At 40.1% G+C, this 22,729-nt stretch overlaps 1 protein-coding gene across 2 annotated transcripts in view; it reads left to right on the top strand.

The window, feature by feature from the left end:
• The first annotated feature begins 2,479 nt into the window (after positions 1 to 2,479).
• Positions 2,480 to 22,729, top strand: part of Pik3c2a (phosphatidylinositol-4-phosphate 3-kinase catalytic subunit type 2 alpha) — a 95,544-nt gene continuing 75,294 nt past the window's right edge. The window contains exons 1-2 of one of the 2 annotated variants that reach the window (XM_076941498.1): positions 2,480 to 2,628; positions 3,245 to 3,333. The gene's annotated coding sequence lies outside the window, so the exon portion shown is untranslated. The remainder of the gene's footprint in view (positions 2,629 to 3,244; positions 3,334 to 22,729) is intronic. The other variant, XM_076941501.1, reaches the window with a different exon arrangement.

The following is a 22,729-nucleotide window of genomic DNA, read 5'->3' as shown; positions in this document are numbered from 1 at the left end:
GGGATTATAGATGTGGGTCACTGTGCTGCTCAGAAACTCGATATACATACAAGGGGGCTTCCAACTTGGTGATCTATTTGCCTCTGTCTGCTGAATGTTGAACTTCCAGGTGTACACAACCATGCCTAGCTATTGATGGCCTTTTAAAGCTCTCTGGTTAAAATTTAAGGGCAGAGAGAGGGTTAAAGACGTTGAGCTATGTGGTAAGTTCTGGGTTTTGAACTCTATTATTATTTAATAGCTGTGTGGCTTTTGGCATTCGTCTCTGGTCCTCAAAGTGCTCAATTATAAATCAAGGACATAACAGCCCCCTTTTATTCAGGTTGTGGGTGAGATTCAGTAAGGTAATACAAAGCATGAAGAACAGGGTCTGGTTTCAGGAAATGCTCAATAAATGTCAGTCATCCTTTTCATATATGGTAAAAGGGAAAGGGTCCCCATTTCTCACTTGGTACTGGAAGAAGTTTGGGGATATTGGCTGTGCCATGAAGTTCTCTGTGGGAAATTAAGGTTGGAGCAGTTTAAAATGTAATGCAACCCCTCAATTCTTTTTTTCTTTTTACTTTCAAGTCTTAAAACTGAAGCCAGTGGGAGAAAGTAGCTGTTAGCTAGTGTCTAATGGTTTCAACTGACAGCAGCATGGTGTGCACTGTCTTTCACAAGCCTGTTCACATTGTTTAACAACCATCAGTAGGTACCACTGCCAGACAGAGGAGGAATGCTAAGAGAGGGCTCCTTGACACCTAGCAATTTGCAATGCTACTTTTTTTTTTTTTGGAAGCTATCTAAGTAAGCTACCTTTTCAGTCTACTACTGGCACTTCCTAGGTGATCAGAGCCTACCAGTGGAACCATACAAAAGCCAAAATAAATGAGAAAGTCAGAATTTCAAAAAGTATTTATTTGACTCAAACCAAGGTGGGCATCAGCTACCAGGAACCAAAGGAAGATACCCTATCTCCCTCAGGTAGGTGAGAGAGAGAGAGAGAGAGAGAGAGAGAGAAACGAACACGAAAGAGAGGATATCAATTTATCTTCCCATAAGACTCAGTGTTTTCTTTTCTTTCTTAAAGGCACACTCTGTTCTCCAGCAGAAGGTAGGAAGCCAGTCCTGAGAGAATTCCTTTTCCTCACCCTTTTAAATCTTGAGGAAGAGCTGCCAAGTGTATAAATTCCTCCTTTGATCAGAAGATAAAGCAGAACAATGCTGTAGAGCTGAGCAGATTCCTAAGGGACATTCTTCTGGGGTGTGTAAGCTTGCTTGGGAATGCCAATGTACAGAGGAAGGTGGGGTGGTGGACTGCTAGGGGCTGGGAAGGTGGTACAGCCAGAAGTTGCTCCTAGACATCTCCCTAGAATAGCTTTTTGTTATGCTTAGCTAGTGCTGGAGACTGAACCCACCCCTCACACATGCCCAGTTAGGTGCACTACCACTGAGCTAGATTTTTCTTTTTCTTTTTTGAGACAGGTCCTGAACTGCTGAGCTTTACTAATCTCCTGTCTTAGCTTGGACTACAGAAAGATGCCACATTCTCCTATGCCCTCCCCTCCCCTCCTCTACCCCCTTCTCCCGCTTCCCCTTTAAGGGGAACTTTAAGTAGAACTTCATCCAGCCTCTAGAAGTGCATGCGTGTTTATTTAAATGAAAGGACCAGAGGTTTCTCCTCCCTTACTAAAGGAAAGGGGAAAATGCTGGGAATACACTTCTAAATTCCAAAACACCAAGTAGACTCTGCCGGTTTACGTTGCCATTCCTCTCCTCTGACAGTTACCGACAGTCCTCTTTTGCAATCTGTAAAACGGGAATAATTTTCCCATCTGCTTCACAGTTTTGAATTAGATAACAGAGGGCTAAACTCTTCACAAGCACAATTCCAGCCGGCGCTCACGAGAAAGGTATGATTACTATGAGGCCTGGGTGTGATGTCTGGCGGAGCGCTGTTATTATCAGGCTAACCTTCCTCACCTGGCCGCGGCAAGGCTGTCAGCAAACACCAGGGTGAGAACGCCGCACGCATCCGGCCCTTTACAGGACCCACATGACGAGCTAATTACAAAGTTCGAAGCATCTGAACGTCCGTGAGAGCTCGCTAAATGCCGGAGGGAATGAAAGATTTCGTCTTGACTGTTCTTTTCTGTCCTCCAATCCAAGCTAATCTCCGGGCGGCCTGGGGCCAAGATCTCAAACCAGGCAACCGCAGGCCAGAGGTCGGCGGCGCGCGGTGCTGGGAAAGGGCCGGGGAACAAAGGGCGCTTCGGAGCCCGAGGCGGGCCAGGAGGGGTCCCGGGACAGCTTCCCCGTGAGGCCCCCGGCCGCGCCTAGACACCCATTCCCCGGGGCAACCACTCCAGCCCGCAGCCTCCCCGCTGCTGCCTTGCAGGCCCCGCCTGCGGCCCGCCCACCACCTCAGGTAGGCCATCCGCGTCAGCCAATCGCAAGGCGCCCAAGTACGGGGGGCGGTGCTTGTACCATCGGAAGTGACGTGCAGTGCTCGGCTGGCCGCGGGGTCTGTCGAAGCTTTCCTCCGCGGCCGGCTGAGCCAGCTGAGGCGGGAGAAAAACATGGCTCGGACCTTGGAAGGCGCGAAGGCTCGAGTTGCGGTGGAGACCAAGGCTCCCGGGGCGTGAGGTGAGGGGCGGCCGGTGCGTGCGGAGCGAGCCCTGGCGCTGCGCGGCCGCAAAGGGACTCGGGAGGGACCGCGGCCGCCGTGCCCCTTGGTCACTCCATCCTCTCGGACTCGTCCCTCGGGGCCCCGTCCCCCACCCGGCGGTCGCCAGCGCCCTGCGCCAGGCCCCTTTGTCGCGGGCCTCCGGGCGCTGCTGTCCCTCGGGGGGAGGGGAAGCCACCCCACGGTCCCCCGGGACAGTGAGGGAGCCGCGGCGGCGGTCCCAGGCTCCGGTCCCGACAGTTCTGGAGAGTGGCTGTTGAACTTCTGCTATGGCTTCTTCCTCCTCCTCTCCCAGCTTGGGTTTTAGAGCCTCGGGTGGTTCTTTTTCTTCTCCTAAGACCCTTCACCTCATTACCTTCAAACAAAAGTCCAGAGAATCTACTTGCTTTGGGAACGCAATAATATTTGTGTATGTCTAGCGCGTCATCTTTCTGCTAGGGTATTGGAGTGAGACTATTTAACTCTTCTGAGTGACTGAGGAACAAGAAATAAAGAGGAGGGGCGTGTATCCGGTAGTTCTTTCCCTGTGGTGTCCTGATAGAAGGTGAAGTTCTAATTATTATATTTTTATTTTAGCCAGTGGGTGTTCAAATTGAGTGACACGAAGGAAGCATCCCTGTTTGAACACGATTACTTATTAAAGAAGTATCCCCAAATCTTTCCAGGTAGGTGTCAGGAGGAAGACTGCCTTGGGGAAAATTATTGAATGTGGAACACTTTGGGGAAAAATTATTGAATGTGGAACATCCCAAGCCACAAGGTCAGAATATAAAAGGCTATTCTTAGAGGTTTGGTAGCATTAGGGAAGAGGCTGTGCAGAGGTCCTGGAACACTGGTTCCAGGGAAGACTTTGTACTCTTGCCTCCTTGTTGATGGTTCGGCTTCATTCTCTACAAGAAACTGTTAAGCAGCGCTGCTTTAATTGGGGTTGGTTATTCAAGGTTACAGACCACACTGAAATGCCTTGGTTGAAATTTTCTCAAGTTCTTGAAGCTGTCTGCATGGTTAGCATTCAGTGTTTTTGGGTACTGAAAAGTGTTGTAGCTGATAGAGAAATATTTGTTAGCTCAAACTTACTTTCAAAGTGATTTTTAACGTATGTACAAAATAAATACAGAGCTTCTACAAATTCCCCGTGAGTTTTGGCTAACTTCAGATTTAAAAGCATTTTGTCTTGTGAAAACCTCTGTTGTCTTGGTGGTGTACCCTATAATTGCAGTGCTTGTCTGCATTGCAGAGCTATGTTAGGAAGGTCAAATTTAAGGCCAGCCTAGGCTACCTAGTGAGACACTGTCTCTAAAAGTAATACTAATAAAGGAAGGAATTGTGTTATGATTCGTGTACATGTTACCTGCAGTTTAATTTGCAAACATCATACTTTAATGGTCTCAATCTTTTTCAGTTTTATAGAGCATAAAGGTTGGCATGTTTGCTTTCAGGATTTTAGAAACAACTTTCTGTAATTACCTGTGTAAGTGTATGAGTCTTTGTTGCATCTATTTAGAGCTCTAAATTTTCCATTCAGTTTTATGTTGCTGTGTACATTTCTGTGCCCAGAAGTAAATCTGGCATATTGTTTGGAATATAATAAATTAGGCACATTCAGTACATTTGTCCCTAAAGACAGTCCCTAAAGACAGTCTGAGTTTGTATTACAGCATCACATCAACCCTTCAGATCAGGAGAGGTGCAAAGCACTTTCCTAAAATGCTTTAACAACATACCTGTAGAGATGAGCCTGAGCTACAGAAGACTATCTCCAAAAACAAAAAGTAAAACAACAGAAGTTTTGTGAGCTGGGGATATAGCTAAGAAACCTTGCCTTACCACAGGCCCTGGTTTGATTCTCAGTACTTTGAGAATGAAATAGTAACTTATCTTGCTTTGATAAGAAAACTTAGTCTGTTTTACTAATTGATCATATTTCCAAAACAAATTTAAGACAAGAAAATGCTGAAGGTGTTTTAGTGTGCTGTATTTACAAAATTTGGTGATTTGTTTAATCTGGACATAGCCACAGTCCGCTCTCCCCAGTACTAGGGATTGAACCTAGGGCCTAAGCAAGCACTCTACTACTGGGCCATATCCCCTTTAGTTTGGTGGTTTCATTTGATAATTGTGACTGAGTTGGGCTACAAACCAACCCCCAGAAACTGGGGAGATAGAAGGAAAAGAGAGAAAGAAAGCAAAGTTGATATTGTTCAATCCACCTAGGAAGACAGGTTAGCGAGTTCCAACACTGTGATTATAAAGACAGTGGTAGATTCTCAAAAATTCCAAAGAAGGATGTGATCTCCTGGGTTGGGAGGTAAAGAAATGAACCAGGTCTTTTGGGAAAGATTATGCTCAAAATGAGGTTTACAGAATGAGGTTTTTCTATTAACAGTGGCAACATGGGTAAAAGTGATCAGATCCTAAGCTCTCTTTCATTATCTGAAAGTGGTAAAGTAATTGAGAAAAGTGCATTATTATGCTATTGCTTTGGTGTTTGATAGTATTTATATACAATATTCTTTTAGCAGGAATCATGGTCACACTTGGAAATTCTGTTCTCAATAGGTGTCTTCCACATTGTTTGTAGGACTATAGTTGAAGCTAAAAGAAACCTCTTGATTTTCCTTGCTTATGTGGGAGTCACAGTTTTGTTTGTTTGTTTGCTTGCTTGCTTGCTTGCTTGCTTTTGTTGTTATTTTGAGACAGGGTCCCTCTGTGTATCTCTGGTTATCCTGGAACTCACAGAGAACTACCTATCTCTGTGTGTGTCCAAGTGCTGAGATTAAAGGCATACACCTTTAAAAGCACATCTGTCCATGATTTCACAGTTTTTGTATCTTTATTTTGTGCATTTGTATATACCTTGTATCTTTTTTGCAATGTTACTTATTTAAAAATTTTAATTTCATATAAATATACTATAATATTTCCACCCCGCCCCTGTTAATCCTCTTTTATCTCTTCCCTTTCCAGTGTACCTCTTCCTCCCAACAACTTTCATGGCTTCCTTTTTCCCTTATGTGGAATTTAAATTAAGGTTCTCTGCATGAACATGGATGGGTAGTTATTTACTTAAGTAAAGGTGGCTAGCCAGGGGTTGCACACTGGGGGATATGACTTCCCACCCCTGGCAACCATTTCTATAGCTCCGTGAGAGTGGGGTAAGTTTATGAGTCCCTTCCAAATCTATGATAGAATGTTAATGGGCCCAGTCTTATGCAGGTCTTGTGCCATGCTTCTGTGAGTAATGGATACAGCAGCCATGTCACACCCTGAAGACTGTTTTACAGTACTCCCTCCCATATTCTGGCTCTTAAATTCTTTCAGTCTCTCTTCCTCAGTGTTTGCTGAACTTTGGAGGGGTGGTATTAATGTCCTGTTTAAGACTGAGCCCTCAGCAGTCAGTCGTTTTCAACACATTGACTAATCATACAGCTCTTCATTAACTTACATCTACTGTAAACAGAAGCTTCCTTGACCTACACTGAGAATAGCACTACAACATAAATATCTAGAAGCTAGTTCAGCACTGTCCACTTAGCAAGACAACAGTAGTAGGTTCCTCTCCTTGGGCTTGTGACCTCTCCATCCAGTTACAGTACAAATACAGGCATGAATTCCTATGGAGTGGGTCTCAAATCCTATTAGAAGCAGTTGGTTGTCCCCATTACAGCTGTGCTGGCTAATTTACATCAATAAAGCAGGCTGAGCAAGCTGTGGAGAGCAAGCCAATAATCAGTGCCCTCAGTGACTTCTGCATCTGCTCCTGGTTCCAGGTTCCTACCCTGTTTGAGTTCTTGTCTGTCTTCCTTCAGTGATGAACAGTGATTTGGAAGCATAAGCCAAATAAGCCCATTTCCCCCCCCCCCCCCCCCAGTTTGCTTTTTTGTTCGTGGTGTTTCATCACAACAGTAGTAACCCTAACTAAGACAACAGTCATGCCACTATTGCACCAGTGGGCACGTCTCAGCCAGAAGATTGATATCACAGTTCATAGGATTCATAGCAGAGTAAGGGTATTGATGACATTTCTCTTCTAGTAACCTTTACAATGCCTTCTGACATAAAAAATAGGCAGCAAGGAGGAAGTTTCCAGTTCAGTTCTAGCTTGATGTTTTCATGTCTTGGAACCAGAAGTGCTTTGTATCTTCAGCAATAGTGTCTTATTACTTAGGTCTGGTTAGCAACCAAGAGCAATAGCCTGTATTGAGGCGAGGGGAAGCTTTGGGCACTTCCTTATCCAACAAACCTATTAAGGGGTATTTTACGCCATTCCTGGCCCTAGGAGTTTTGTTTTAATTTGTTGGAACATTATCCACTTGGGATCTTACTGTGTAGCCCTGGTCTGGAATTTGCCATGTTGAGAAGCCTCAAACTCAGACATCTGCCTTCTACATCTTGGCTACTGGAGTTAAAGGCATGTGCCACCATGCCTAGTCTATGTTTTCTTTCTGATGTGATAGATTAAAAAAGAACAAGATGTACACATAGACATTTTGACAGTTAAAAGGGAAATAAATACAAAAGTGAACTACTTTCTGTATTTCTTTTTTGCTTTTGTAGGTAGAGTCTCATAAAGCCTATGCTGGCCTCAGATTGTAGCTGAGGAGGACCTTGAAGTCTAGCTCTTCTTGTGTTCTATCTACCAAGTGTTAGGATGGCAGGTACCACCATAACTGACCTTGGATTTCTTTTTAGCTATTTGGGTACAATTAATTTTTTTTTTTTTAAAAACAAGTTAAATTACATTCCTAAAGGGAGCTCCTAAGGTGTCTGTCTGTCTGTCTGTCTGTCTGTCTCTCTGTCTCTCTCTCTCTCTCTTTCCCTTTCTCTTTCCCTTTCTCTCTCTCTTTCCCTTTCTCTCTCTCTCTCTCTCAGATTTATTTATTTATTGTATGTATATGAGTACACCATTGCTCTCTTCAGACACACCAGAAGAGGGCATCGATCCTATTACAGATGGTAAGCCACCATGTGGTTGCTGGGAATTGAACTCAGGACCTCTGGAAGAGCAGTTGGTGCTCTTAACCGCTGAGCCATCTCTCCAGCTCAATAAATGAAATTTTAAAACACTTTTAAAATAGATTTGAAAGCATTTTTTGTTGGCTTAGCTGTAGGTATTTATCTTTGAACTTTGAGAATATATTAAAATATTATTTAATTAGCACCCTTACTGTTAAACAGTAATGCTTTCTGAAAGTCTTACTGTGAAATGCAGTCATAGCTCAGATTGGCCCAGAACTCACTATATTTGCCCAAGTGGCCTTGAATTCATGGTAGTCTTCATGCCCCAGCCCTTCAAGTACTACATTATGGACATGAAGCACTGTATCTGGCTTTAGTATTGAGATCCAGTCTTTCTATGCAATTCAGGTTGTCCTGGAACTAAAACACTGGCCTGCCTCAGCCTCCTAAGTACCTGGGATTACAGGCATGTACCACCATACCTAGCTTAACAGTTACAGTATAGACAAAAAAATATTGTTTCACTTCATTTGATGTACATCGAGATTTGTTAGAAACAAACACTAGAAGTAGGTAACTTAGACCAGTGGTTCTCAACCTGTGGGGTACAATGCCTTTGAGGGTTGAATGACCTGACCCTCTTTCACAAGGGTCACCAAACACATCAGAAAACAGATATTTACACTGCTATTGATAATAGCAACAAGATTACATTGTAAAATAGCAATGAAAAAATTTTATGGTTGGGGGGGGTCATTACTACGTGAGGCTGCAGTATTAGGAAGGTCGAGTATCACTCACTTAGACCAACAACATAAGAGCCTGATGTTTGCATTGATTGTTGACTATAGCTTAAATAATGCTTTTATTCCTCAAGATATTCTTATTCAAATAAATAGTGAATATTCTTGGTGGGTTTTTTTTTTTTTTTTTTTTTTTAGAAGAAAATGAGGCGAAATTATATTATGACTTATTTAGCATAGTGTCTAAAAAGGCACTGTTTGAATCCAGGTCCTGCAGTGCTGGTCCAATGTTCTTTTTATTGTGTTTCTTAAATTGGTGTTTGAATGTTTACATATGTAGCATGTAGCACAGTTTTGGAGTATTTATTAAAGAATGAGCAAGTTTATAGTCCAACATGGTTTATAGTCCAACATGGAAAGACCAATTATAATCCATATAACATTTTTTTTTTTTCTGAGATAGGGTCACAGAGTACAGGCTGGCCTTGAATTTGCTATGTGGCCTTGAACTCTTGATCTTGCGTCTGCTCCCCAAGAACTGGTATTACAGGTGTGCACAGCTGTTTTCCCTCCTTTCCTCTCTTCTTTCCTTCCTTCCTCCTTCCCTCCCCTTTCAAAACAGGGTCTCAAAAGTATAGCCTATGCTGGGCTTGAACTTAGAGTAACCCTACTGTCTAAGCTTCATGAGTGTTAGAGTTACATTGTAGATCACTACATATATCTAAGAAATTATTAAAGTTCCACCGTGTAATTAGAAAATAAAGCAAAACCACAATCTTCTTTCCAAGTGAGAGAAAATGAATGAGAGGAGACTCCCAAGTGGAGATCAGTGCTGGTAATGCCTTCTGTTGAGGAGGGAATGCCACGAGTGATTTTGTTTCAAAAAATGCAGTCTACTTAGAAATCAGGAAAATACTTTTTCAAATGTTCTATTTTCAGTTTGTGAGAGTAAGTAAACATGTATGCTCTTCCTTCAAGATAAGCTATGACGGAGATCTAACTATTCTTAGAAACAAAACCACAGTGCTGTGAGTAACTGTAACTGCATTGGCTTATTTATTAAGTCACTTTATCTATGTTCATAGTAGAATTTATGACTGTTCTAACAAACACTTCATAGTTTAATTTATAAATCAGTTTTAGACTACAGTGCTAAGTGGGAAAGGGTGCTTTTTAGCTCCAGGGAATATGCAGTGTTGTATTTTTTTTTTTTTTTCTTTTCTTTCTTTCTTCTTCTTTTTTTTTTTGGAGGGAGTGGGAGACAGATTTTCACAGGCAACCTAGAGTAGACTAGAACACATTCCAATCCTTCTGCCTTAGTCTCAGAATGCTGAGATTACATGTGTGTATTTCATATCTGGCTTGGAATGACCCTCTTTTGTCAGAATAGTCCTCCTCCCTTCCTCCCTCTACTTGTTAGATTAGTATTCTGCCATTAGATTTTTTTTTTTTTTTTTTTTTTTTTTTTTTTGGTTTTTCGAGACAGGGTTTCTCTGTGTAGTCCTGGCTGTCCTGGAACTCACTCTGTAGACCAGGCTGGCCTCGAACTCAGAAATCCGCCTGCCTCTGCCTCTGCCTCTGCCTCTCAAGTGCTGGGATTAAAGGCATGCGCCACCACCGCCCGGCTGCCATTAGATTTTGTATGTGCTGAAAAATGCTTGGCATGACAGTGCTTGGTTTTTTAGTTTTTTTGTTTGTTTGGTTGGTTGGTTGGTTTGGTTTTGGTTTTGGTTTTTTGAGTTATGTTCTCACTCTGTAGCCTAGGTTGTCCTTAAACTTATGGCATTCCTGGCCCCAGCCTTGTAAGTGCAAGGATTAAAGGTGTGAACCACTACATATGCCTCACTAACTGCAGTTGCTTTTTTTGCCCCACTCATAGTTACTGAAGTATGTTTTACATATAAAAATCCATAAATCTATTTATCTAGACATCTGTGCACCCAAACTGAGCACTTCTGTTGATTATGGAAAATAGCAGTCACAGAACTGGCACAACAGCAATTAGGACAGAGAATGTGGGACTGGGCATGTGGTTCCATTGCTAGAGTGATTGCCTTGCATTTGTGGAGTTCTGGGTTCAAGCTCGATAGCATATGTACAACTGTGGTCATAGTGCTCAACAGCTAAGAGACAAGATCAGGAGTTTATGGTTATACTTTACTACTTAGTGTAGTGAGTCTGGGGCAACCTAAGCTACATAAGGATGCTGTCAGCAAAAAGACGAGGGAGTGAGAAAGGAAGAGACAGACAACATTTCCATTACTTCAAAAAGATTATGTTTTTTTTGAGTTACAGTCTAGTTTTGTAGATAAAGCTAGCTTCAAACTCTTTGATCCTCCTGCCTCAGCCTCCTGAGAGCTCGAATTAAAAGCATGTGACTCTGGACTCCAGTGGGTACATGATACTGGGACTTCAACCCAGGGCCTGAGACTGCCCATTAAGTAATAACTATCCATGTTCCTACCTCCTGCATTGCTTAATAACCATTACTCAACTTTCTGTCTCCCTATTTTCTTATTCCAGATATTTCCTGAGTGGAAATAGACTGCATTTGTTTCTTTTGTTTGGTTTATTTCACTTAGTATAATGCCCTTAAGGATCATCATCATTTTACAGTATTCTTCGTTACTTTTATGACCAGGGGATATTTTGTTCTGTGCATAAGCTACATTTTGTATATCCATGCATTGATGGATACGTGGTTATTTCCACCTATTAGCTATTGTAAATAATAGTGCTTATACCAAGATTGTGCAGTTTGGTCGCCACAATGACCTTTAAACAGATTGATGTGTAAATTAAGTCTGGTTTTGGTGCTTTTGAGTAGGAGTAGAATTGCCAGCTCAAACAATAATTATGTTTACATTTTAAAGGAAGCACACAAAAGGGTTTTTTAGAGTGGCTACACTATTTTGCATCCCTTACCAGCAAAATACGAGAGTTTCTGCATATATTTGCCACTACTTCATATTTTCCATTAAAAAAATTATAGTTGTCAAGTAGATTTGAAGTGTGTCTGGTTGTAGATTTGCATCTCCCTTCTAATTAATGTTGCTCAGCATCTTTTCATGGGCTTGGACTTCTTAGTGTTCAGAGCACATCGATGCTTACTTGTTTATTTATTTTTTATTAAAGTTTATTTATTTATATGAGTACACTGTAGTTGTCATCAGACATACCAGAAGAGGACATCAGATCCCATTACAGATGGTTGTGAGGCACCATGTGGTTGCTGGGAATTGTACTCGGGACCTCTGAAAGAACAGTATGTGCTCTTAACCGCTGAGCCATCTCTCCAGCTCGCCTTGATGCTTATTTTAATGATTGGACTCACGCATACACACACACACACACACATACCTACACACACACTTGTATCTATACATTACATAAACATATTCTTCATGTGTGCTAGGTAAGCACTCTTATCAACTAAGCCACAGTCCCAGCTTGACTCAGTTTTTTCTTGTTTATTACTGTTTCTTACTTTGTAACTCTTTTTTTTTTTTTTCCTTTTTCGAGACAGGGTTTCTCTGTGTAGCCCTGGCTGTCCTGGAACTCACTCTGTAGACCAGGCTGGCCTTGAACTCAGAAATTCTGCCTCTGCCTCCCAAGTGCTGGGATTAAAGGTGTGCGCCACCACCGCCCGGCTTACTTTGTAATTCTTAGTTGTATTTCTCAGTTTTAATTTTTTTTTCCTGTTTTAAGTTATGTTGGAAATGGAGATATGTACTGTAACATTTAGCACAAAAGATTTACTGTTGTTTGTCATGTTGAAATTTCGGTAATGTCAACGTATATTTAATGATTCATGTCAAATGAATGACCAGAAAAGTAGTCCAAAGTTTCAGTAATTATCTCCACCAAGAATTTCTGTTGGGAAACCAAGTTAGATTACAAACTTTGTGGGCAGCATGTTGCTTTTCAGAAGAAGCTTCTTTCTGTGACTGGGTCTTCTCGTCCTTGAGCTCCCCTCTACTCATATATAGTAGATCCCTGTCTAGGCACAGAAGGTTGTTGTGGCTGGGTGTCCTGAATGTTTAGAATGTTGCTCTTAAGGGTTGAGAGTGGAACAAAGATTAGTGCTTATTAGGTTACAGTATAGCCATTGCTTTTTGTCATGACTTAAGCTCCTTATTAGTATACTTGTACAAAACATTTTGAATTTTAAGTTTCTAAAATATGGATTGGCAAGAAAGCCTAGTGGGTAAAGGAGAATGTCACCAAGCCTGACCACCTGAGTTGAATCCCTGGGACCCATCTGGTGGAGAGAACCAATTCCTCCACCTAAGGTGCTATGGCATGTGTACCCCTATATACTTCACACAATAATAATAATAATGATTATTATTATTATTTAACTGAAATAAAAACAGGTAAGGTTAATTGCCTTCCACTTTATTCTTGAACTTCCGTGCTCCTCTATTTACAGTTTGTTTGGCAAGCAATTTACTCACTGAGCCATCTTACTGGCTTTCACCTGGCAGGTACTGGAGCTCTGGAGAGCTTTACCTGCGTTTGGTCTTTTTGTTTGTTTGTTTTCCTTCTTTTGAGACAAAGGTACACTATGTAGGCCTAGCTAGCCTGGAACTGTATAGGTGGAGCAAGCTGACATTAAAGTCAACAGGAGTCCTCCTGCCTCTGGCTCCTGAGTGCTGCAAGTGTAAGACACCATGCCCAGCTTTACCTTTCTTTAAAATTATGAAGAATCTTGGGGAAACAGTTTTTCCCATGCCTCATTTTTCCCCCCACTGACTAAAAATAACATCCACCTCCCCAACGAAATGATTCTTTCTCTGTTTCATGTACTATCTAAACTCAACCTGTTCTGTTTAAATCAAACCACTTCTAACATTTCCACTGCCACCATCCTTATGCCAAGGCATTGTTAGTGCCCTCATTTATCTGCATATTTATCTTTTGGGTTAATCTATTTCCCTTCCTCTCTTTGCCAAGAAACCCACTGCCCTTTTCATGTTATGCAAAGCCCTCTGTTACTGACCTATATCCCAAGCCCTCCATTTTTTGTTTTTGTTATTTTCTACAGAACAGTGGGGATTTTTTTGAACAGTGTAAATTCATATGCATAAAGTTTATCTCTGTCTTCCTGTTACACTGTTAAATACAGTGTCTCCAACACTACACACTCTTATTGTCAGATTTTTCAAGGTTCTTTGGAGGAGGGCAGGGAAGTTTGATATGTAATCTTAATGAGTGAACTTTTTTCTTCTGTTTTGTGGCTAGATATTGAACCTGAAGCCTACAGCCTCAGCTAACTTGTTTTTCATCTTTATCAAAACATTTCACCAGATCTACAAAGTAAAATTAAGTTTGATTCAAGTGAAAAACTTATTATGTCAGACTGTAAGGCAGAAGTACTACTGCACATTTAATATAAATTTAGAGAAAAGAATTAAAATTTACAAATCAAGTTTGATGTTGAAATGCTGGTGTTTGAGTAAATCTTACCATTCAGTGCATAACCACTTCATTTACTTGAGAAATTGGTTCCCTGAGAGGTGAACTGCCTAATCAAAGCTGAAGTGCAGCTAAGATAAAACCTCGTAATCAGTCTCAATCTCAGTCAGCCATGCCCCATCCCTCCTCCAGGATATCTCTCTGTCTGACTATCTTACCTGCTTCTCTCTCTCTCTCTCTCTCTCTCTCTCTCTCTCTCTCTTTCTCTCTCTCTTTCACTTTGAACTCATGACAGTTCTCATTTTTCAGCCTCCTCACTGCTGAGATTATAGATGTATTCTATGCCAGTGGTTCTCAACCGTCCTAACCTATGACCTTTTAATAAGTTCCTCATGTGGTGACTTCCAACTATAAAATTATTTCATTGCTACTTCATAACTGTAATGTTGTTACTGTTATTAATAGTAATATCAATACCTATTTTCTGGTGGTGTTAGGGGGACCCTTGTAAAAGTGTTATTTTTCCACCCACCCCCAAAGGGGTTGCTACACACAGGTTGAGAATCACTGCTCTATGCCCTGCTGTCAAGTTTGTTTGGTTCTTTATAGTTGTCTATCACAAGGATTATATAATATATGAACTAGGTATAAATGATGAGTATAGTAATGTAGCTTATAAAAATCTAGGAGGATTCTGATTTAGATTATCTAGAGTATATAAAACTTCTCAAACTGCAAATAAATAGATAAAATAACTGAAAAAGAACCATGACATCTCATCAGCAAAATATGGATTCTGATCACTGACTTGCTATAGAACTCAGTTGTCAGTCTCTCTAATCAACTTGTCCTGTCTCTAGAAAGTTCGTCAGTTCTGCTTCCTGTCTTTTGTGTTTCAGATCTGCCTTACTGTCTTTATTATCATCTCACCTCTGAAGACATAATGCCCATAAGACTATCCTCATGTCACACAGGAACTGTACATTGAAGGCAGAGTTCCCCAAACTACCCTTAGGTGATAATCTGTTAGGATACATCAAACGTACAGAATGCTGTTACACTGTGGGTTAATGGTTTATTACAGGAAAAGGATAGATTAAAATCAGCCAAGGAAAAGAGCATGTAGAGCAAAGTCCAGGAATGTTCCCAACGTGGAACTTCTCATAGTTTTCCCCAGTGAAGTAAGAATGTGTTATGCTCCCACTGTCAGTGTTTAACAGTATACATGAAGTATTGACAACCAGGAATTCTCACAGGAGTTTCAGGGACCATGATTTTTTCCAACTATGCCTTCATTGCATAGACACAGTTGGTAGAGTACTCTTGATGTTGTTGAACTCAGTCTTTGGGTTGAATTAAGATTACACTTTATAGAGTACTCTTGATGTTGTTGAACTCAGTCTTTGGGTTGAATTAAGATTACACTTTATCACGGAAAGTTTTTCCTGCCCCAAATCTTATAGTTAGTTGTTATATATGGCCAGTCACACACTAAGCAATGACATTCCTATTAGGTTTGCCAAAGTAGACTTCCTTTTGGACAAGGCTAAATTATTTATACAATATATACAATTACAGCTTATTTCCAGTCAGGTATGGTGACAAGTGACTGTAATCCATGCAATTAGAAAGTGGAGGCAGAAGTTGAAGGCCAGCCTGAAATACATAAGATAAACACACAACCCTTCACAAACAATCCTTTACTTCCTTTAAGAAAGTATCATCTATGTAATGATTTGATGTTAACTTCACAAGTATTACTAAGGGACTTACTGTTGTGAGTTACTTGATGCAGATACATTGAATCTCATAATTTTTCTCTGGGAACTGAACTCTTGATCCTCTTGAGCAGTGCATACTTTTAACAACTAAACTATCCCTCCAGCCCTGTGTATGTAGTTTAATGATTTTTTTTTTTTTGAGATAAGGACTCACTATGTAGACCAGATTGGCTTTGAACTCAGAACTCTGTCTCTGAGTGCTGGGATCAAAAGCATGTGCCACTACCCCTGGCTTAAGTGAATTTTGTTGTTGTTGTTGTTGTTGTTGTTTTTGAAACAGGTTCTCATGCAGTTCTGGCTATCCTGGAACTACTAGGCTATCCTCCAACTCGTAGAGATCCTCCTGCCTTTGCCTCCCAAGTGCTTTAATTAATGGTATGCACCACCATGCCTGCCCCTAAGTGAACTTTTTAGGAGAATGTAGTTCAATAAATCTGTTTCTCATAAAGTCACTGAAGAGCGTTTGAATCCCCTCTGGTGTCTGTGCTTTTTATGAACTTTTTTCAGTCCTTTTCCCATCTATAGATTCTGACAATACTGACCGTTTTCTTAGAACATTTTATTCCTGTATTTCTCTATCATATTCTTCTCCTGTTTTGTTTCCTACTTGAGCACTATTGGGTTTCTTGATCGCTCTCTTGCCTCTCTTTTTGTTCTTTACATTCCCTGAGTGTGGTATCGATTGCTTTCTTGTCTTTGGGTCTTCAGGTGTTCATAGATGTCACCTAGGTTTTTGTTTTTAATCTCTAGCCAAATTGCTCTGTTGAACTCTAGGCAGTATTTTTTACTTCCCAGGCAGAGAGGAAGTATACTTCTCACAGGAACTTCACAGTAGTAATGTATTTTGATCCAACTAAAAGGAATCATATGGCTTTGAAAAGCAAAGCATGCACATGATGATCATCTGCTTGAGAAAGAAATTTGTAGCTTAAAGTTTGTCCAATTTAAGATAGCTCCCAAACTGGGATAGAGAGCTTGCTTAGCACATGTGAGGTCTCAGATTCAATCTCTAGTACTACTCCCAAATCCCCAGAATTATCAAGATACATGGTAGCTCACCATACACTTTGGGAGGCTGAGGCAGGTGGATTGCCATAGATTTAAGACCAAATTTTGTCTCATAAAACAATGAGAAGAAGAAAAATACATATAATTATATTGTGGTTCTACATAAAGTGTATATTAAATATATTCCTGTTTAGACTTGGGTACATCTCAATATGCAAATATTCTAAAATTTGAAATAGTACTTATCTCAAGCATTTCCAATAGAAGGATAGTCAACCAGTATTTTGACTTTTTCTGTTTGATTCTGTTACTTCTTTTTCTTACTGTACTGTCTAGATCTGGTTAAAATGCTGAATTGAGATAGTAGGTAGTTGGCATCCTGCTCTTGTTTATTGGCATATGAAAAATTTCAAAGTTTTCCATTAAGTGTGAGTTGTTGGTACCTTCAATAAAGGAAGGAGCTTCCCTTCTGCTCATCACCAGTTAAGATATCTACCATAATAAGCACATATTTTATTTATAGTACTTGTTTTAATTTTTTGCTTTTGCGACAGACTGGTCTAGAACTCTATTATATAGCTGAGGATGCTGTGGTTTGAATTGAAGCCCCCACATTATAGCTAACAACTCTTTGTAATTCCAGTCCCAAGGGGATTTGATGCTTAATTCTGGCCAGCATGGGCACTGCTTCCATGTAGTACACAGACATAATTCAATCAAAAGACTCATACACATAGAATAAATACATAGCTGAGGATGACCATGAACTCCTGACTTCTTCCTCTAACTCCTGAGTGCTGGGATTGCAGGCTTGTGCTACCACACCAATTTTAATTTTTCTTTGCTTGATCATTATTGCCAGTAGCTTACCAGTTTCCTGTTGTAGTTTTGTTACTGTTTTTCTCCTCTGATCTTTATTAATCTCATATATTTTACTGTATATTTTTAAATATCATAAAATAGTTTCTTAGTTCTTACTTTCTAATTCATGGGTGGGGAATATAGTTTGTTATATAGGCTTGGGGTAGTTTAATTGTTTTTATCTCAACAAGAGGAAGTGTGTTAGATATCTTTACTTTTGTGACTAAGTGTGGGTGCTTCAGTCCTTCTTAGGAGTAACAAAATACTCAAGGGAGCAAATATGGAGACAACGTGTGTGACAGAAACTGAAGGAGGGACTGTCTGGACACCATTCCACCTGGGTATCCTTCCCATGTGCAGTCACCAAAGGTAGATCCTGATGTGGATGTCAGGAACTGCATGCTGACAAGGGTCTGATATAGCTGTCTCCTTAGAGGTCTGCTAGAGCCTGACATATACAGAGGCAGATGCTCACAGCTGATCTGATCAAGGGGTTCCCAGTGGAGGAGTTAGAGAGAAGGAGCTGAAGGAGCTGAAAGGGTTTGTGGCCCCATGGGGAGAGCAACAATACCAACCAACCAGAGCTCCCAGGGTCTAAACCACCAGCCTGGGAGCACATAGGGAGGGACCCATGGCTCCAGCTGTATATGTAGAGGAGGATGGCCTTGTTTGGGCATAGGTGGGAGAGGAGATCCTTGGTCCCATGAATGCTGGAAGAGAGTGTGGGGGAATTCAAGGGTGAGAAGGTGGGAGTGTGGGTGGGTGGGTGGGGGCATATCTTCATAGAAGCAGGAAGAGGGGGGATGGGATAGGGGTTTCCTGGGGGTGGGGGGGAAATGGGGTAAGGGGATAACATCTGAAATGTAAATAAAATATCCAATAAAAAAGGAATTATTTATTTATTTTATGTATGTGAGTACACTGTAGCTGTCTTCAGACACACCAGAAGAGGGCATCAGATCTCATTACAGATGGTTGTGAGCCACCATGTGGTTGCTGGGAATTGAACTCAGGTCCTCTGGAAGAACAGTCAGTGCTCTTAACCACTGAGCCATCTCACCAGCCCGGGTGAATTGTTAATAAAAGGTTCTTTTTCCCTGATTTTTCTTTTCCAATTTTTGTTTTTGTTATTAAAATTTTGATTATAGAAGTAAGAAAGAATCCTTGTCCTCGGTGAAATTATAAATGCGCCAGTCATTTGTTGCTGGTAAATTGACTGACAAATTGTATATGTTTTGACTACATAGCAGTGTTAACTGCCTCGTGATGGGATTGAAGCAGAATTTATCACTATAGGAAAAAAATAATTCAAGATTGAAGAAGAAATTTGATGTTTATGATGGATAGATAAGTTATGGTAATTTAAGCCTATACTAGTTCTAGGTAATTTAAAAGTATATCATGTAAGTTAGTAATACTTGGATAATATTCCACACTTGCTGCCTGCTGTAAGTTTATTTTTATTTTACTTTTTACATTTATTTATTTTATAAATATTATGCTTTGTCTATATGTATGTATGCATACCATTTGTGTGCCTGGTGCCTTGGAGATCAGAAGAGGGTGTTGGATCCCCTGGAAATAGAGATATAGATGGTTGGAATCACCATGTGATTTCTGGAACCAAACCCAGGTCTTCTGAAACAGCAAATGCTCTTAACTGCTGAGCCATTTTTTCAGCCCCTATCTGCTCCAAACTTAGGCATATTATATAACTGTTCTGTGTTTCTTCATTTGTGAACCAGAGATAGTAGCAATAGGACGTTGTAAAATTTGTGAGGATTAAATTGCTTATGTACAGTATGACAACATCTATGTATCTCTAGCTCTACATAGATAGAAATATGATTTCTATGATTACCATGATTTTTATTAAGTGTTAGTAACTACAATTTCCACAATCATGTGATGTGGTCTGTGTGTGTGTGTGTGTGTGTGTGTGTGTGTGTGTGTGTGTGTGTGTGTATAGGACAGAAGTCAATCTTGGGTGTCCTTCCTCAGGTGTTGTCCATCTTTTGTTTGAGACAGAATCACTCACTGGTAGTTAACTGAGTAGGCTGGCTGACCATCAAGCACCAGGGATCCATCTACCTGTAACCACCTCCTCAATCCTGGGATTATATAAGCCTGTACGATCATGTGTGGGTTTTTATGTGGATGCTTGGGATCAAACTTAGGCACTCGTGGCAAGCTTTACTGACTGAGCTGTCTTCCCAGCTTCATAATTTTGTTTCTAATAGTTCTATAATCTGTTCTGTATCATGTCATATTAGAATAGTGTCTAGTTTTTTTTTTAAATGATTTTATTGCCTGAGTATTTTAAGGTTTATACAACTAGAGCTATGGATGACTCATACTTTCTAATGAGAAGACCTGCTTAGTTTTATAATAAGGAGCCAATGAAATTCATTTATCACGGGTGAAATTTAGCATCCTCATCACTTCTGATCCTCAAGATGCCTTCAGGCTGAGACTGCTTTTGTAATCACAATGGTAGAGATCCTCAGAGAGATCAGAGGCAAGGCCTTTGAACTTAAGGATTCTTAAAATTTTATTGCCAGCTGCCTACAAAGCTAGACCTATGCCATATAATGAGTCCTTCAGGATCACACCAATTTCTGAAGGCATCAGGCCTTTCTTGGCCTTTTTGTAAATATGCTCCTGACACTGTCAAATGTCACCTTCAGCCAAGTGGGGATGTAGGCAGTAAAGCAGTAGAGCAGAGCCAACTAGGATAGGCCCTTTCAAGAAACGTGAATGTAAGCCATGATGGTGACTGGCAGTGAAAAGAATTGTGTCTATTGTTGAACTACAATCATTGCTTCTTCATTTTCTTAGTATCTTGTGACTATAAGTCTTTTAAATTGTGTATGTGACAGAACTTAACTCAGGTTGTCAGGTTTTGTTGCAGGTGCCTTTACTCACTGGCCCGGTTTTTTGTCTTTTTGACTGAGTCTGGCTATACAGTATAAGCTGGACTGGGAACTCAGGCATGGCACCTCTGGAGCTCCCTGGGACCTCATTCTCTGGTGTTCTTTAGGGAGCCAACAAGGCCTGGCTAACTATCTTGAATTGTTAAGATCAGAAAGCATTTAGATGAGTAACAAGACTGACTTGTTTTATTTTTCCTGAGGTTTAAATTTAAATTGTAAATGAATGTCTACCACAGAAGGAGCAAGGAACTTTTAAATGAATTCCTTTGTTTTAGGGAATGCAATTGGTGTTCAAAAGTTTGATTGACTAGTTTAATTGCCCTCTTTTAGAGAATTTTAAAGTAGCTATGGCCTTTGTGATCAGCAAGGGGGATTACCATGAAAGTTAGTGATAAATATTAATTATTGCATTAGTTCTTTAATCTGGCTTAATTTTTTATCTATAAAATGAGGCACTTTAAAACATTTTTACTTGTAAAAGATCATGTAGCTCCTTCCTTTTTAATTAAAAGAAAAACAAAACAATTCTTTCAAGGGCTAGTAAGATGGTTCAGTGTTTTAAAAGCACTTGTTCTTGCAAAGGACCTGGATTCCATTCCCAGCACCTACATGGCAGCTCTCAGCCATATGTGACTCCAGTTCTAGGGGATCCAATGTTTTTTGGTAACCTCCATGGGTACCAGACATGCATGTGCTCCACAGATACACATGCAGGAAAAACACTCAAACAGAAAAAAATAAATGATAAGAAGAACTTAAAATTTTATTAAATGTGAATTGGTGTTTTGTATGCATGCATGCATACCACCTAGTGTCTGTTGTTACAATCAGAGTGCCAGAAATGAGCATTGGATTCTCTGGAACTAGAGTTACAGTTATGAGACTTTTGTGTTGGTGCTAGGAATTGAACATGGGCCCTGGAGAAAAACAGCCACTACTAAGCCATTACTCTAGCTCCCCCCACCCCCGTCTTTTTTGATAGGGTCTCATGGTTTTTGTTTTCCTTTTACTGAAAAATAGATGGCTTTTTTTCTTATATAATCTATCCTGATTACAATTTCCCTCCCTCTATTCCTTCCAGTGCCTCCTACCTCCCCTCCCATCTGGTTCATTTTCTTTCTGTTTTTCAATAAGAAAATAAATAGGCTGGAGAGATAGCTCAGCAGTTAAGAGCACTGGCTGCTCTTCCAGAGGTTCTGAGTTCAGTTCCCAACAACCACTTGGTGGCTCATAACCACCTGTAATGAGATCTGATCTGGTGTATACTCATATACATAAAATAAATAAATCCCTTTAAAAAAGAAAACAAACAGGCTTCTAAGGGAAAGTAATAAAAATATAGCAACATAAAATATAAAATAAAACAAAAACTATCACATCAGAGTTGAACAAAAAAGAAAAAAAAAAAAACAGAAAGAAAAGAGCACAGTCAAGAATCAGGGTTGGCCTTGAACTGGCAACGTAGCTGAGGATGATCTAGAATTCCTGATTCTTCTAACTCCATTTAGAATGATTTTCTTAGATACATATTTTCATTTACTGTGTAGAAAAGATTTAAGCTGTCATTTTTTATGGAAACATATTTAAAGATAAGTTTTATAGTGATTTTTAACTGCATATAAATTGAAGTGTAATCAAAACTTCATGATACATTGAGTTATGGTAAAATTTTTGAGTGGAGTATTATAGCTCTTTATAATTCTAATGCTTGCCCTATTATTCTAGGCTATACTACTTTGTACATTTTTAACATTTCTGGAATATAACAAAGGATTCAATAAGTTTTCAATAGATTTTAATCAAGTAACAGTTGTTTATTTTATTGACTGATAAAGTTTGCTCTTGAGCAGTTTAACAAGTAACAAGATAATTACTATTTTGACTTTTTAGTTGCATAATCATAAGCCTTGCCTTGGAAATATGTGAATGGTACTTATGTAATTTCATGCCAAGAATAAAGCTAGAGTGCCACTAGGAAATGACAGCCATTTTGAAAATGGACATGATGCCTCTTTAGCTTCATTTACAATGCCAAGTATTTTGATAACTCAGTAAATGGGGTAAAGTAAATGCGTTGGTTCAGCATCTTCTGAATCCAAAAGTGGATAAGGTGTTATGAGCTCTTACGTTAGGATTTCATGAAACCTTTCATTGCTTTTTATTTAGTATGTATTTTTTGTAAGTTAGCTTCAGAAAATTTACTTGCTTGTGTTTTGAGACAGAATACTAAGTAGTAGTGACTTACCTGGAACTCACTATAATAGACCATGCTGGTCACAAACTCCAAAGACATCTGCCCGCCTCTTCCTCTTAAGTGCTGGGACTATTATGGATGTTTATCACCACACCCAGCAGGAA

The sequence above is a fragment of the Arvicanthis niloticus genome, chromosome 1, assembly GCF_011762505.2.
Source record: "Arvicanthis niloticus isolate mArvNil1 chromosome 1, mArvNil1.pat.X, whole genome shotgun sequence".
NCBI lineage: Eukaryota > Metazoa > Chordata > Mammalia > Rodentia > Muridae > Arvicanthis > Arvicanthis niloticus.
This window is presented reverse-complemented; position numbering and strand designations above follow the sequence as displayed.